Below are 13,458 nucleotides of genomic sequence, written 5' to 3' on the forward strand. Positions count from 1 at the left end.
TATTTTAAAATTAGCTGGGTGTGGTAGTGTGCACCTGTTGTCCCAGCTACTGGGGAGGCTAAGGTGGGAGTATCACTGGAGCCCAGGAGGCTGAGGCTGCAGTGAGTTGTGATCACACCACTGCAATCCAGCCAGGGTGACAGAGCAAGACCCTATCTCAAAAGAAAAGAAAAAAAAAAGGAAAAATTAGGTTAAAGGTACTAATTATAAAGCTTTTTCCATTCTTTAACAATTTCTCAACTGGTCGTGGTTTTAAATTTTGCTATTTAATGCCATTCTAAGTAAAGTTAAATTGTTAGCATGAATTTTAGTATTCATTTTCATATTGTGTAATGATCATTTTATTTTTTTGAGACAGTTTCACTCTTGTTGCCCAGGCTGGAGTGCAATGGTGTGATTTCAGCTCACTGCAACTTGTGCCTTCCAGTTTCAAGCGATTCTCCTGCCTCAGCCTCCCGAGTAGTTGGGATTACAGCTGTGTGCCACCACGCCCAGCTAATTTTTGTATTTTTAGTAGAGATGGGGTTTCACCATGTTGGCCAGGCTGGTCTTGAACTCTTGACCTCAAGTGATCCACCCACCTCGGCCTCCCAAAGTGCTGGGATTACAGGTGTGAGCCACCACACCTGGTGTAATGATCATTTTAAATACAAACATAAGAGCCTTTACCTCTTACGTGAAATACTAGAAATTACAAAATTGGTATTTGTCTTATACACACAAATATTTTGTTCTTACCAGGGGAGTGGAAACACTGCACAAAAGTAACTCAACTTTTATTTGAGACAAAGTCTCACTCCGTCGCCCAGACTGGAATGCAGTGGTGAAATCTCGGCTCACTGCAACCTCCACCTCTCAGGTTCAAGCGATTCTCCTGTCTCAGCCTCCCGAGTAGCTGGGATTACAAGTGTGTGCCACCACAGCCAGCTAATTTTTTTTTTTCGTATCATTAGTACAGATGGGGTTTCGCCATGTTGGCCAGGCTGTCTGGAACTCCTGGCCTCAAGTGATCCTCCTGCCTCAGCCTCCCAAAGTGCTGTGATTACAGGTGTGAACCACTGTGCCTGGCTGAGATGACAAATAGGATGAAGTTTGGAGTGTTTAGAAGAAAAAAATGGGGTAAGAAAGGAATAAGATGTGGCTCTGAGTATATCATCTACTACAAAATACTGGAAAAAGGCTGGTAGAAACTCAGTGACTTTAAGGAATGCAGCTCCTCGCCAGCAACAGAACAAAGCTGGATGGAGAATGACTGACGAGTTGAGAGAAGGCTTCAGATGATGAAACTTCTCCAAGCTAAAGGAGGAAGTTCGAACCCATTGCAAAGAAGCTGAAAACCTTGAAAAAAGATTTGACGCATGGCTAACTAGAATAACCAGTGTAGAGAAGTCCTTAAATGACCTGATGGAGCTGAAAACCATGGCATGAGAACTACATGACGAATGCACACGCTTCAGTAGATGATTCGATCAAGTGGAAGAAAGGTTATCAGTGATTAAAGATCAAAATGAATGAAATGAAGCAAGAAGAGAGGTTTAGAGAAAACAGTAAAAAGAAACAAAGCCTCCAAGAAATATGAGACTATGTGAAAAGACTAAATCTACATCTGATTGATGTACCTGAAAATGATGGGGAGAATGGAACCAAGTTGGAAAACACTCTGCAGGATATTATCCAGGAGAACTTCCCCAACCTACCAAAGCAGGCCAACATTCAAATTCAGGAAATACAAAGAATGCCACAAAGATGCTCCTTGAGAAGAGCAACTCCAAGACACATAATTGTCAGATTCACCAAAGTTGAAATGAAGGAAAAAATGTTAAGGGCAGCCAGAGAGAGAGGTTGGCTTACCCACAAAGGGAAGCCCATCAGATTAACAGCGGATCTCTTGGCAGAAACTATAAGCCAGAAGAGTGGGGGCCAATATTCAACGTTCTTAAAGAAAATAATTTTCAACCCAGAATTTCATATCCAGGCAAACTAAGTTTCATAAGTGAAGGAGAAATAAAATCCTTTACAGACAAGCAAATGCTGAGAGATTTCGTCACCCCCAGACCTGCTCTACAAGAGATCCTGAAGGAAGCACTAAACATGGAAAGGAACAACTGGTACCAGCCACTGCAAAAACATGCCAAATGGTAAAGATCATCGATGCCACGAAGAAACTGCATCAACTAACAAGCGAAATAACCAGTTAACATCATAATGACATGATCAAATTCACACATAACAATATTAACATTAAATGTAAATAGGCTAAATGCTCCAATTAAAAGACACAGACTGGCAAATTGGATAAAGAGTCAAGACCCATCAGTATGCTGTATTCAGGAGACCCATCTCATGTGCAGAGACACACATAGGCTCAAAATAAAGAGATGGAGGCAGATCTACCAAGCAAATGGAAAACAAAAAAAAAGCATGGGTGGCAATCCTAGTCGCTGATAAAACAGACTTTAAAGCAACAAAGATCAAAAGAGACAAGGCCATTACATAATGGTAAAGGGATCAATTCAACAACAAGACCTAACTATCCTAAAGATATATGCACCCAATACAAGAACACCCAGATTCATAAAGCAAGTCCTTAGAGACCTACAAAGAGACTTAGACTCCCACACAATAATAATGGAAGACTTTAACACCTCACTGTCAACATTAGACAGATCAACAAGACAGAAAGTTAACAAGGATATCCAGGACTTGAACTGAGCTCCTGGACCAAGTGGACCTAATAGACATCTACAGAACTCTCCACCCCAAATCAACAGAATATACATTCTTCTCAGCACCACATCGCACTTACTCCAAAACTGACCACATAATTGGAACTAAAGCACTCAGCAAATGTAAAAGAACAGAAATTATAACAAACTATCTCTCAGACCACAGTGCAACCAAACTAGAACTCAGGATTATGAAACTCACTCAAAACTGCTCAACTACATAGAAACTGAACAACCTGCTCCTGAATGACTATTGGGTACATAACAAAATGAAGGCAGAAATAAAGATGTTCTTTGAAACCAATGAGAACAAAGATACAACATACCAGAATCTCTGGGACACATTTAAAGCAGTGTGTAGAGGGAAATTTATAGCACTAAATATCCACAAGAGAAAGCAGGAAAGATCTAAAATCGACACTGTAACATCACAATTAAAAGAACTAGAGAAGCAAGAGAAAACACATTCAAAAGCTAGCAGAAGGCAAGAAATAACTAAGATCAGAGCAGAACTGAAGGAGATAGAGACACAAAAAAACCCTTCAAAAAATCAATGAATGCAGGAGCTGGTTTTTTTGAAAAGATCAACAAAATTGATAGACTGCTAGCAAGACTAATAAGAAAAGAGAGAAGAATCAAATAGACGCAATAAAAAATGATAAAGGGGATATCACCACCAATCCCACAGAAATACAAACTACCATCAGAGAATACTATAAACACCTCTACACAAGTAAACTAGAAAATCCAGAAAAAATGGATAAATTCCTGGACACATACACTCTCCCAAGACTAAACCACAATAAACATATGTTTATTGTGGCACTATTCACAATAGCAAAGACTTGGAACCAACCCAAATGTCCATCAATGACAGACTGGATTAAGAAAATGTGGCACACACCATGGAATACTATGCAGCCATAAAAAAGGATGAGTTAATGTCCTTTGTAGGGACATGGATGAAGCTGGAAACCATTATTCTGAGCAAACTATCACAAGAACAGAAAACCAGACACCACATGTTCTCACTCATAGGTGTGATTTGAACAGTGAGAACACTTGGGACACAGGAAGGGCAACATCACACACTGGGGCCTCTTGTGGGGTGGGGGGAGAGGGGGAGGGATAGCATTAGGAGATATACCTAATGTAAATGAGGAGTTAATGGGTGCAGCACACCAACATGGCACATGTATACATGTGTAACAAACCTGCACGTTGTGTACATGTACCCTGGAACTTAAAGTACAATAACAACAACAACAACAAAAAGAAACTCAGTGATTTTAAAGTTATCTTTAAGCAAATTCTGAGAAAGGCAAAAATCTAAAGAAATGATGGTCACTTTTCCAGAAGTGCTTGAAGAATTAAAATGCTCCCTTGAGGCAAAGGGGACAGTCATTCTGCTTAATTTTATCTTCAGGCTTGAACAAGGTATCATTTAGGACAGTAGGTCTTAAATGTTTTTTAATGCGACCTACAGTAAGAAATAGACTATACATAATACCCCAATCATACACACATATAGAAAGTCCCATGAAACAATATACTTACCAAGTATGATGCATTCTGAAATTTTTTATTTCTTTTTTTTTTCTTTTTGTAATGCTGATTGTAACTCACTAAATTGATTTCGCAACCTACCTATGGATCTCAGCCTGCAGTCTGAAATACAATAACCTAGGGAAAATGAGTCTAGATGGCTTTTACCAAAGCTATTGGGAGTGGGGACCACATTGTCAGAAATACAACCATCAGTAAAAAGTGCTAGATGGCCTGTCTTTAACCAGAGAGCACAGTGCCAACACTGTAAAGTCTGTAACTTCCCCTGCTTTCAGTGGTCACCTCTGGTTTTCCCCTGTTGTGATTTATAGAAAATGACTATCACTTTGGAATTGAGCTGGTGGATTTCTACAAAGATTCTTGGTATTTCATGGTTATTTTCTGATGCAGAGGAAGACTTCCTGTGAATGAAAGCAGATTCCTTTTGCCTTTCTTGCTTTGGGTACACCAGACTGATGTGGAATAAAAAATTGTTGGGTGATTTCTGTTACATTTCTGCATAATGAGTGAGGGAAGTATGTGTGTTTAATTCCAAAACCATTAAATTTTGGGTTGCCAGAAAACCACTGATCATAAGAACTGTATGGCATTGAATTGACACCTGTACTATTTGGGCCATTATTTTTCTTCATTGCAAAATCACTTTTTTTTTTTTTTTTTTGAGACGGAGTTTTGCTCTTGTTGCCCAGGCTGGAGTGCAACGGCGCGATCTCAGCTCATGGCAACCTCTGCCTCCCGGGTTCAAGCGAGTCTCCTGCCTCAGCCTACCGAGTAGCTGGGATTACAGGCATGCACCTCCACGCCTGGCTAATTTTGTATTTTTGGTAGAGATGGGGTTTCTACATATGGGTCAGGCTGGTCTCGAACTCCTGACCTCAGGTGATCTGCCCGCCTTGACCTCCCAAAGTGCTGGAATTACAGGCGTGAGCCACTGCACTCAGCCATGCAAAATCACTTTTTAAACTGTTAATATTTCATATAAGAAAGGCTTGGTTTATCTTACTGAATCTGGTTGCAAATTAAGTCTTAATATTCCCAGTTCTGAATAGCAACCTGCAGGGGGCGGTGGCTCAAGCCTGTAATTCCAGCACTTTAGGAGGCTGACGCAGGAAGATCACTTGAGCCCAAGAATTTGAGACCAGCCCTGGCAACATAGTGAGATTCCATCTCTACAAAAAACAACTAGCCAGGTGTGGTGGCACATGCCTGTAGTCTTAGCTACTTGGAAGGCTGAGGCAGGAGGATTGCTTGAGCCCAAGAGTTCAAGACGGCAGTGAGCCATGATCCCGCCACTGCACTCCGGCCCTGGTGACAGAGTGAGACCCTGACTCTAATGAAAAATAATAAAATGAATACCTTATGTAAGAGTTCTGCATTATTCCCTTAATCCCTGAATAAATCTGGCTGAAATACAGAGTTTGTGACCCTTGGGAAGTCAAACGTGTCTGTGAAGGGTCCTTCAAAATACTTTTTTGCCTTTGCTCTAAAATGTAAGCTCCTAGTAGACAGCAGAGAATCATTTATTCATGCATTTAATTGGCCAGGTGTGCAAAGCATTGTATTAGTGATGCCCCTATATAGACCTGTATCATGCAATGGTTCCCACATGTGAAAAGAGTGAATGTACCATAATCATTTAGGGAGTATTTTAATAATAAACTCTCCAACGTTTTGCTAAACTGCAATTTTATATTGGCTGGGCACAACACAAAACAGCCCAAAGTAGATCTAGTTATATAAAGTTTATTTCAGCCCAGCGCAGCCCAACTTTCCACAGTCAACTTGAAATTTTCTCACTGTTACTAACTGGTGTCTTCCAAACCCACGTCCGAGGTTATGGGTGGGAGCGCTAGAGAATTGTCACTAGCTCTGCCGCCTATTGAATTGCTTCTGTGTCTAGGATTTAGCAGTTCCTGTCCCAGATGGGGCCTGACTCAGCTTTCTACCAGGACTCTTCTTGTCTGTGGCTGTGCTTTCTAGTCTTCTGGGCCATAGTCAAGGCCAGTACGTCCAAGAAGCCAGCTGTGAACAGACTGGAATTTGATATGGCCCCTCACTGCCTGATGCCTCTTTCTGGTGGCCTTGCCAGGTTTAGAACTAGATCCTGCTAGGCTGCCTTCCTGGTAGTAGAGGCTTCCCAGGTAGTCAGGCTGCTTTCTGCATGCATGATGTTGGGTTCAGTTAATATTTGTAAAACAAATTTCCTCTGGAAAGGGCTCTGCCTTTCTGAATTACTGCCTCTCTTCTACCTCATTTAATAACCTGCTCATTTTAGTATCCATTGAAATGCACACATCTTGTGGTTTCCTATGCTCTAAAATCAGTGCCAGACTAAGAGCTCTTCAAACAGGAGCCTTTCCCCTTTTTTTTTTTTTTTTTTTTTTTTTTTTTTTTTTTTTTTTGAGACAGATTATTGCTCTGTTGCCCAGGTTGGAGTGCAGTGCAGTGGTACGATCTCAGTTCACTGAAACCTCCGCCTCCCAGGTTCAAGCAGTTCTCCTGTCTCAGCCTCCCAAGTAGCTGGGACTACAGGTGCACACCACCACACCCAGCTAATTTTTGTATTTTTAGTTGAGTTGGGGTTTCACCATATTGGTCAGGCTGGTCTCGAACTCCTGATCTCAGGTGATCCACCCGCCTCGGCCTCCCAAAGTGTTGGGATTACAGGCATAAGCCACTGTGCCTGGCCCTTTCCTTATTTTTTGAATGCTCATTGCTTAACATACTATATGGCTCATAATAGGCATTCAAAGAAATGTCGAATGAAAAAATCAGCTAAACAATCTTTGCTTAAGTGAATTTCTGATGATTTTCAGGCTATATAGAAGAGAGTATAGGGGAGGTGAAGGCATGCTGGAACACCACTAGGTCTAGTCCCTTATGTAAAACTGTTCTGGGAAAAGAAGGGGAAGATTTGTGCCCCATTTGCCCCAGTATTCTTAGCCCCAAGCACACACAGCCTCTCTTATATTTTCTTCAGCAGTGTTTTTCAAATGTTAGCATGTATTGGGATCATCTGGAGGGCTTGTTAAATCAGATTGCTGTGCAACATCCTAGAATTTCTGATGCAGTAGGTTTAGTGTGGGGCCAGACAATTTGGAGTTTTAGTAAGTTCCTAGGTCTGTTGATGCTGCTGGCTCAGGGTCCACACTTTCCAGGGTTCATACTTTTTTTGAGAATTACTGTATTTTTTTTTTCTTTTTCTTTTTTTTGAGATGGAGTTTCACTCTGTCGCCCAGGCTGGAGTGCAGTGGTAAGATCTCAGCCTGCCTCAGCCTCCTGAACAGCTGGGATTACAGGCGCCTGCCACCATGCTCAGCTAATTTTTGTTTTTAGTAGAGATGGGGTTTCACCTTGTTGGCCAGGCTGGTCTCGAACTCCTGATCTCAGGTGATCCACCCGCCTCAGCCTCCCAGAGTGCTGGGATAACAGGCATGAGCTACTGTGGCTGGCCTGTATTTTCGATAGTAGTAGCTACACTATTAGTTGAGTACTGACCAGCTTATTCCTTACCACGCACTGTGGTAAATTCTTTAGATATGTTATTTCATTTCCATTCAACAACTCCATGAAGGAGAAATTGTCATCTCAATTTTACAAATGAAGAATCTGAGGAATAGAGTTGTTAAAAAACTTGCCTAGTATCTTAAGTACAGGACTGAAATTCGAAGTAAATTCTGAGTCATAGTAAGTGCACAACAAATACATAATTGTTGAAAACGAACACAGAAAGTATCTACCGAACGCAGAAAGTATCTAGGCAAACCTCAAACTTGTGAACCAAGTAGATACATGTTCACATATACAGACTGAGTGTGCAGAAATCCTGTGTTAGAGTGATGGGTATTTACTTCACTCCAACTCAAGACTTCTGAATTAGCAAGGCAACTTTATGCATGAGACTATATTGCCATTGTTTCTCAAATTGTGGTTCCTGAACCAGCAGCGTGAACATCACCTGAAAACTTGTCTAAGACTGCCAGATTTAGGGATTTAGGGATGTCAGATTAAATTGAATTTCAGATAAACGATGAATAATAAATCTTTGAGACATACATATACTAAAAGCTATTCATCATTTATCTGAAATTCAAGAATCTGATATATGGGAATTCTGTATTTTATTTGGCAAGACTAAACTATTAGAAATTGAAATTCTCCAGCCCTAGCCCAGACTTACTGAATTAGAAACTCAAGTGAGTCCCAGCCATCAGTGTTTAAATAGGCCCTACAGGTGATTCTGATGCACCTTCAAGTTTGAAAACCAATGACCTAGGCAATGCCTTGTTCACCTAAAGCAGGGGTTAGCCAAATCTGGCCAGCTGTCTGTTTTTGTCAATAATTTTTTTTTGAAACACAGTTATACCCACATCCATTCTTTTGCTTATTCTTGTATTCATTTACTTATTAAGTTCCTTGCCTTCTTGGAGCTTATATAGTCTAGCTGTGGACAGTTAATTATATCTTCAGGTGTAAGTAACAATAAAGCAAACTAAAATTGGCTTAAGTAATAAAGGAATACATGATCTTGCATAGCCAGAAATACAGAGGCTGCAGGGATGCTTGGCTCAGCAGTTCTTTGTGTTACAAGAGCATGACAGGATAAAGACCTTACGGCCCTAGAATGTTTACTATCTGGCCTTTTACAGATAATGTTTGCTTAACCCTGACCTAAGAGAGCATCCTCTGATCATAGAAGCATATTCTCAGCCCTCTCTAACAGGTGCTGGAAGCTGGGATAGGACAGACACTGAGGTTCTGAAAATTGAAAAGTCCCTTCTGAGCTTCCTTGCATTGCTGTGTTCCTTGGCTCCAAGAGGGGGTCGGGGGAAGATCAAGGGGAATGCAGAAAAGGAGGGGCTGATGATAAAAAAAAAAAAAAAAAAAAAAAGTTCCCAGAGCCCAGAACAGCTGGTTATGGGCACCCCCTGCTGGAGAGTTGGCAAAATTCTGTGACATAGGTCATTTAGTTAGCAAATGTGTAGAAGTCTACTGTATGCCAGATTGTGGAGAGCAAAGGTAAAGTTCTTCTCTTAAAGGACTGACTCACAGTCAAGAGTAGTCAGGCTCCCTAATTAGATCTTTATGCTGTCTAGTCAAGTGTCAATTGCAGTCGTACTTAATAAATGATAATTGATATAATATGGTTATAGTCATTCAGTAAATAACTATTACATGTTTGTTAGGGGATAGGTGTTGGACTATACACTGGAGATAGAGTGGTAAACAAAATAGACACATTCCCTGCCCTCTTGGAGCTTATATTCTAGTGGATGTTGTGTTAATTATAACATCAGTTGTAAGTAACAACAAAACCAACTAAAATTGGCTTAAGCAATAAGGAATATATTACCTCACATAACCGTAAGTACAAAGGTAGGATAGGCTTTAGGGCTAGTTGATTCAACAGCACAAGACATCAATAAAGACAAGTTATTTTCATCTCATTCTCTGCCTTTCTGATTGTGCTGGCATTTTCCTCAGGTTGTTCCTTTATTATTTTTATTATTATTTTCTTTTTTTGGAGACGTCTCACTCTGTCTCCCAGGCTGGAGTACAGTGATGTGATTTCAGCTCACTGCAACTTCTGTCTCCTGGCCCCAGGTCAGGGCCTCCACCTCCTGGGCCCAGGCCCTCCCACCTCAGCCTCCTGAGTAGCTGAGACTACAGGCATGAGCTAACCACCAACTAATTTTTGTATTTTGTAACTTTTTTTGGTAGAGATGGGGTTTGTGATGTTGCCTAGGCTGGTCTTGAACTCCTGGGCTCCAGTGATTGAGCCTCGGTCTCCCAAAGTGCTGGGATTATAGGCGTGAGCCACCACACAGGCCTCAGGTTGTTCCTTTTGAAGTTTCAAAATGCTTGCTACAACTCGAAGTATCACCTTCAGATTCATCAAAGTACAGAGACAGAAAGTGATCATCTCTTTGTGTGGCTTTTTCTATTTTGTTTAAAGAGACAGGGTCTGACTTGTTGCCCAGGCTGGAGTGCAGTGGCACAGTCATAACTCACTGCAGCCTTGAACTCCTAGGATCAAGAGATCCTCTGACCTCAGCCTCCCAAATTTCTGGGATTACAGGCGTAAGCCACTATGCCTGGCTGTGTAACTTTCTTTTTCTTCTTCTTCTTTTTTTTTTTTTTTTTTTTTTTTTTTGAGACAGGGTCTCACTCAGTCATCCAGGCTAGCGTGCAGTGGCACAATCACAGTTCACTGCAGCCTCAACCTCCTAGGCTCAAGCGATCTTCCTGCTTTAGCTTCCGGAGTAGCTGAGACTACAGGCCTGTGCCACAACACTTGGCTAATTTTTTACTGTGGCCTTCTCACGATGAAGACACTTTTCTCAGAGGCTCCCAGAAAACTTCCTTTCAGGTTATGGGACTGATCCTAAACAAATCACTGCAAAGAGAAGAGAAAATTGTTGATTAAAGTAAGGGCTTCCCCTGGGGCTCCTGAGTCATAGAGAGGAGAGATGGATGCCAGGACAAAATTGGGGTTCTGTTAACAAGGAAGAACGGGAGAAGTGGATGTTAAATAGATATCTGCCAGCATCTGCTATAGGAAAGGGAAACGAATACATAAAAATTATTTTCATGGGCCAAGCACAGTGGCTCACGCCTGTAATTTCAGCACTTTGGGAAGCAGAGGCGGGTGGATCACCTGAGGTCAAGAGTTTGAGACCAGCCTGGCCAACATGGTGAACTCCTGTCTGTATTAAAAATACAAAAAATTGGCTGGGCATGGTGGCGGGCACCTGTAATCCCAGCTACTTGGGAGGCTGAGGCAGGAGAATCGCTTGAACCTGGGAGGCAGAGGTTGCTGTGAGCCGAGATTGTGCCATTGCACTCCAGCCTGGGCAACAAGAGTGAAACTCTGTCTCAAAAAAATTTTTTTCATATGATGAAGGAATTACAAAGAAGTTAGCTTTTGCTGCTGAACAAAACACCTACAACTTCTATGGCTTAAGACAGCAATTTATTTAACTCATGATTCTATTTGGGCTGAGCTCAGTTGGGTGGTTCTTTTGGAATTGACTGGACTTACTCATGACTGTGGTCAGCTGCAAGTCAGCTAGGTAGCTTTGCTCATGGGATCTGGCTGTTAGCTGAGGAAATGAGTCCAGGTGTCTTTACTTATCCAGCAGGCTCTCCTTGGCTTATTCCAGTAGTAAATCAGCAAACTTCCAAGAACTAGAGCAGATGCTTGCAAGTAGTTTTGAAACCTAAGCTTGGAACTGGAACATTATCAGTTCTGCTGCATTCTTTAGGTCAAATTAAGTAAGAAGGCCAAGAGGGTGAAGAAATAGATTCCATCTCTTGAGAGGAGGAGCTTCAAAGTCACATTGCAAGGGCATGGACCCAGGTAGGGAAAGAACTTGTGACACTTTGGCAATTTATCACAGGTGCTAAGAGTAATAGGGAAAGCTACCTGGGTCTGCCTTCAAGAGAGAACTATCATTTGTAAAGTTTCAAATCAGCAATATGTCTACTCTGAGCTGAAATTCTTATACTAGTATAACTGTTACTGATGATTTCATTACACTGTTCTAGGTAGCAGAAGTTCAGAGGTTGTGATGCTGTGATTTAAAACAATAATATTAGGGTTTTCTGAGCTTCTTCCTGATGGGCAAGGAGATCGGTGGTCTCGTTTTTGGCCTTTCTTCACTGCATGGCCCCCCAAATGCCATGCTTTCTATTTCTGCTTCAAAAGAAGAAAACAAGAGCACCTTCTGCCTCGAGGCCGGAAGAGACATCAGTCTCTCTGGTCTTGCTGAAGAAGGGAGAAAAAGAACAGCAAGAAGCAACTGCACATATTGATGAAGTACAAAATGAAGTAGACTTAATAAACAAGCCAATGAGGAGACTTTGAAACCAGAACAGAAATATAACAAACTCGGCCAACTATTTTTTCAGATGAGGTCTGAATTGATAGCCAAAATCCCAAAGGGGTAACAGCATTTGTCAACCATTGACAAGTGTCTGCACTGCTTGTGGAGGAGGATGAAGAGGCACTACCTCATTTAACCAGTGTTGAAGTGACAGAATTTGAAGATATTAAACCAGGTTACAGAATATTTTCATTCTGACAAAAATCCTTACTTCAAAAATAAAGTTCTCTCCAAAAACTTTAATCTGAATGAGAGTGGTGCTCCATCTTCAAACTCACTAAAATCAAGTGGAAATCTGGAAAGGATTTCATGAAAAATGCAAGTCAAATGCAGAATAATGCCAGCAGGAAGAGGCAGCATGGGGAACCAGAGAGCTTCTTTAACTGGCTTACTGACCATTCTGATGAGTGAGGAAAGGTCATCAAAGATGGTATTTGGCCAAATCAACTACAGTATTACTTGGGTCCCAATATGGATGACGAGGAAGGGGAAAGAGAAAAAGAAGATGATGAAGACAGGGATGAGGATGAAAGCGAAGATAAAGATGATGATGAGGGGGAGGAAGGACAGGAAGATGGAGGAGATGACCAACAGAACACCAATGGATTCCAACCTTTCTTTTAAAACATTTTCTCCAATCCCTGGGAGCAACTTGCAGTCTGTTTTTTTCCTCTTGTGCTCAGTCACCCTGTTGTTGAGGTATTTTCTCTATACCATGGTTCCTAAGTTATTTTGGGGAGAAATATATTGAGCAGAGGTGGGCATTTTGACAGCATTACTTCTTTCATATGGATGGAATCATATATGTGGTCTTTTGTGGCTTCTTTCACCTAGCACAATATTTTGAAGGTATATCCATATTGTAGCATGTATCAGTACTCTATTTTTTTATGCTGAATAATATTCCATTGTATGGATATACCACGTTTTATTCATTCATTCATTCATCTGTTGGTAGAGACTGGATTTTCACCTTTTAGCTATTATGAATAATGATGCTGTAAGCCTTCATGTACAAGTTTTGGTTTGGACATGTTTTCATTTCTCCTATATCTTAGGAGTAGGTCCACAGGGTCACATGGTAGCTGTTTCCACAGCGACTGCACCATTTTACATTCCCATCAGCAGTGGATGAGGATTCCAATTCCACATCCTTACTTCCTAGTGGGTATAAAGTGGTCTATTGCAGTTTTGATTTTCATTTCCCTAATGATATCCAGCATCTTCTCATATGCTTATAGGCCACTTATATATTTAACTTGGAGAAATGTCTACTCAGA

The 13,458-nt window shown here is 41.2% G+C and overlaps 1 pseudogene; it reads left to right on the plus strand.

The window, feature by feature from the left end:
• The first annotated feature begins 11,096 nt into the window (after positions 1-11,096).
• LOC126934923 (protein SET-like) lies at positions 11,097-13,167 on the plus strand (annotated as a pseudogene).
• Positions 13,168-13,458: the final 291 nt, after the last annotated feature.

The sequence above is a fragment of the Macaca thibetana genome, chromosome 14 (assembly GCF_024542745.1).
Source record: "Macaca thibetana thibetana isolate TM-01 chromosome 14, ASM2454274v1, whole genome shotgun sequence".
Lineage (NCBI taxonomy): Eukaryota > Metazoa > Chordata > Mammalia > Primates > Cercopithecidae > Macaca > Macaca thibetana.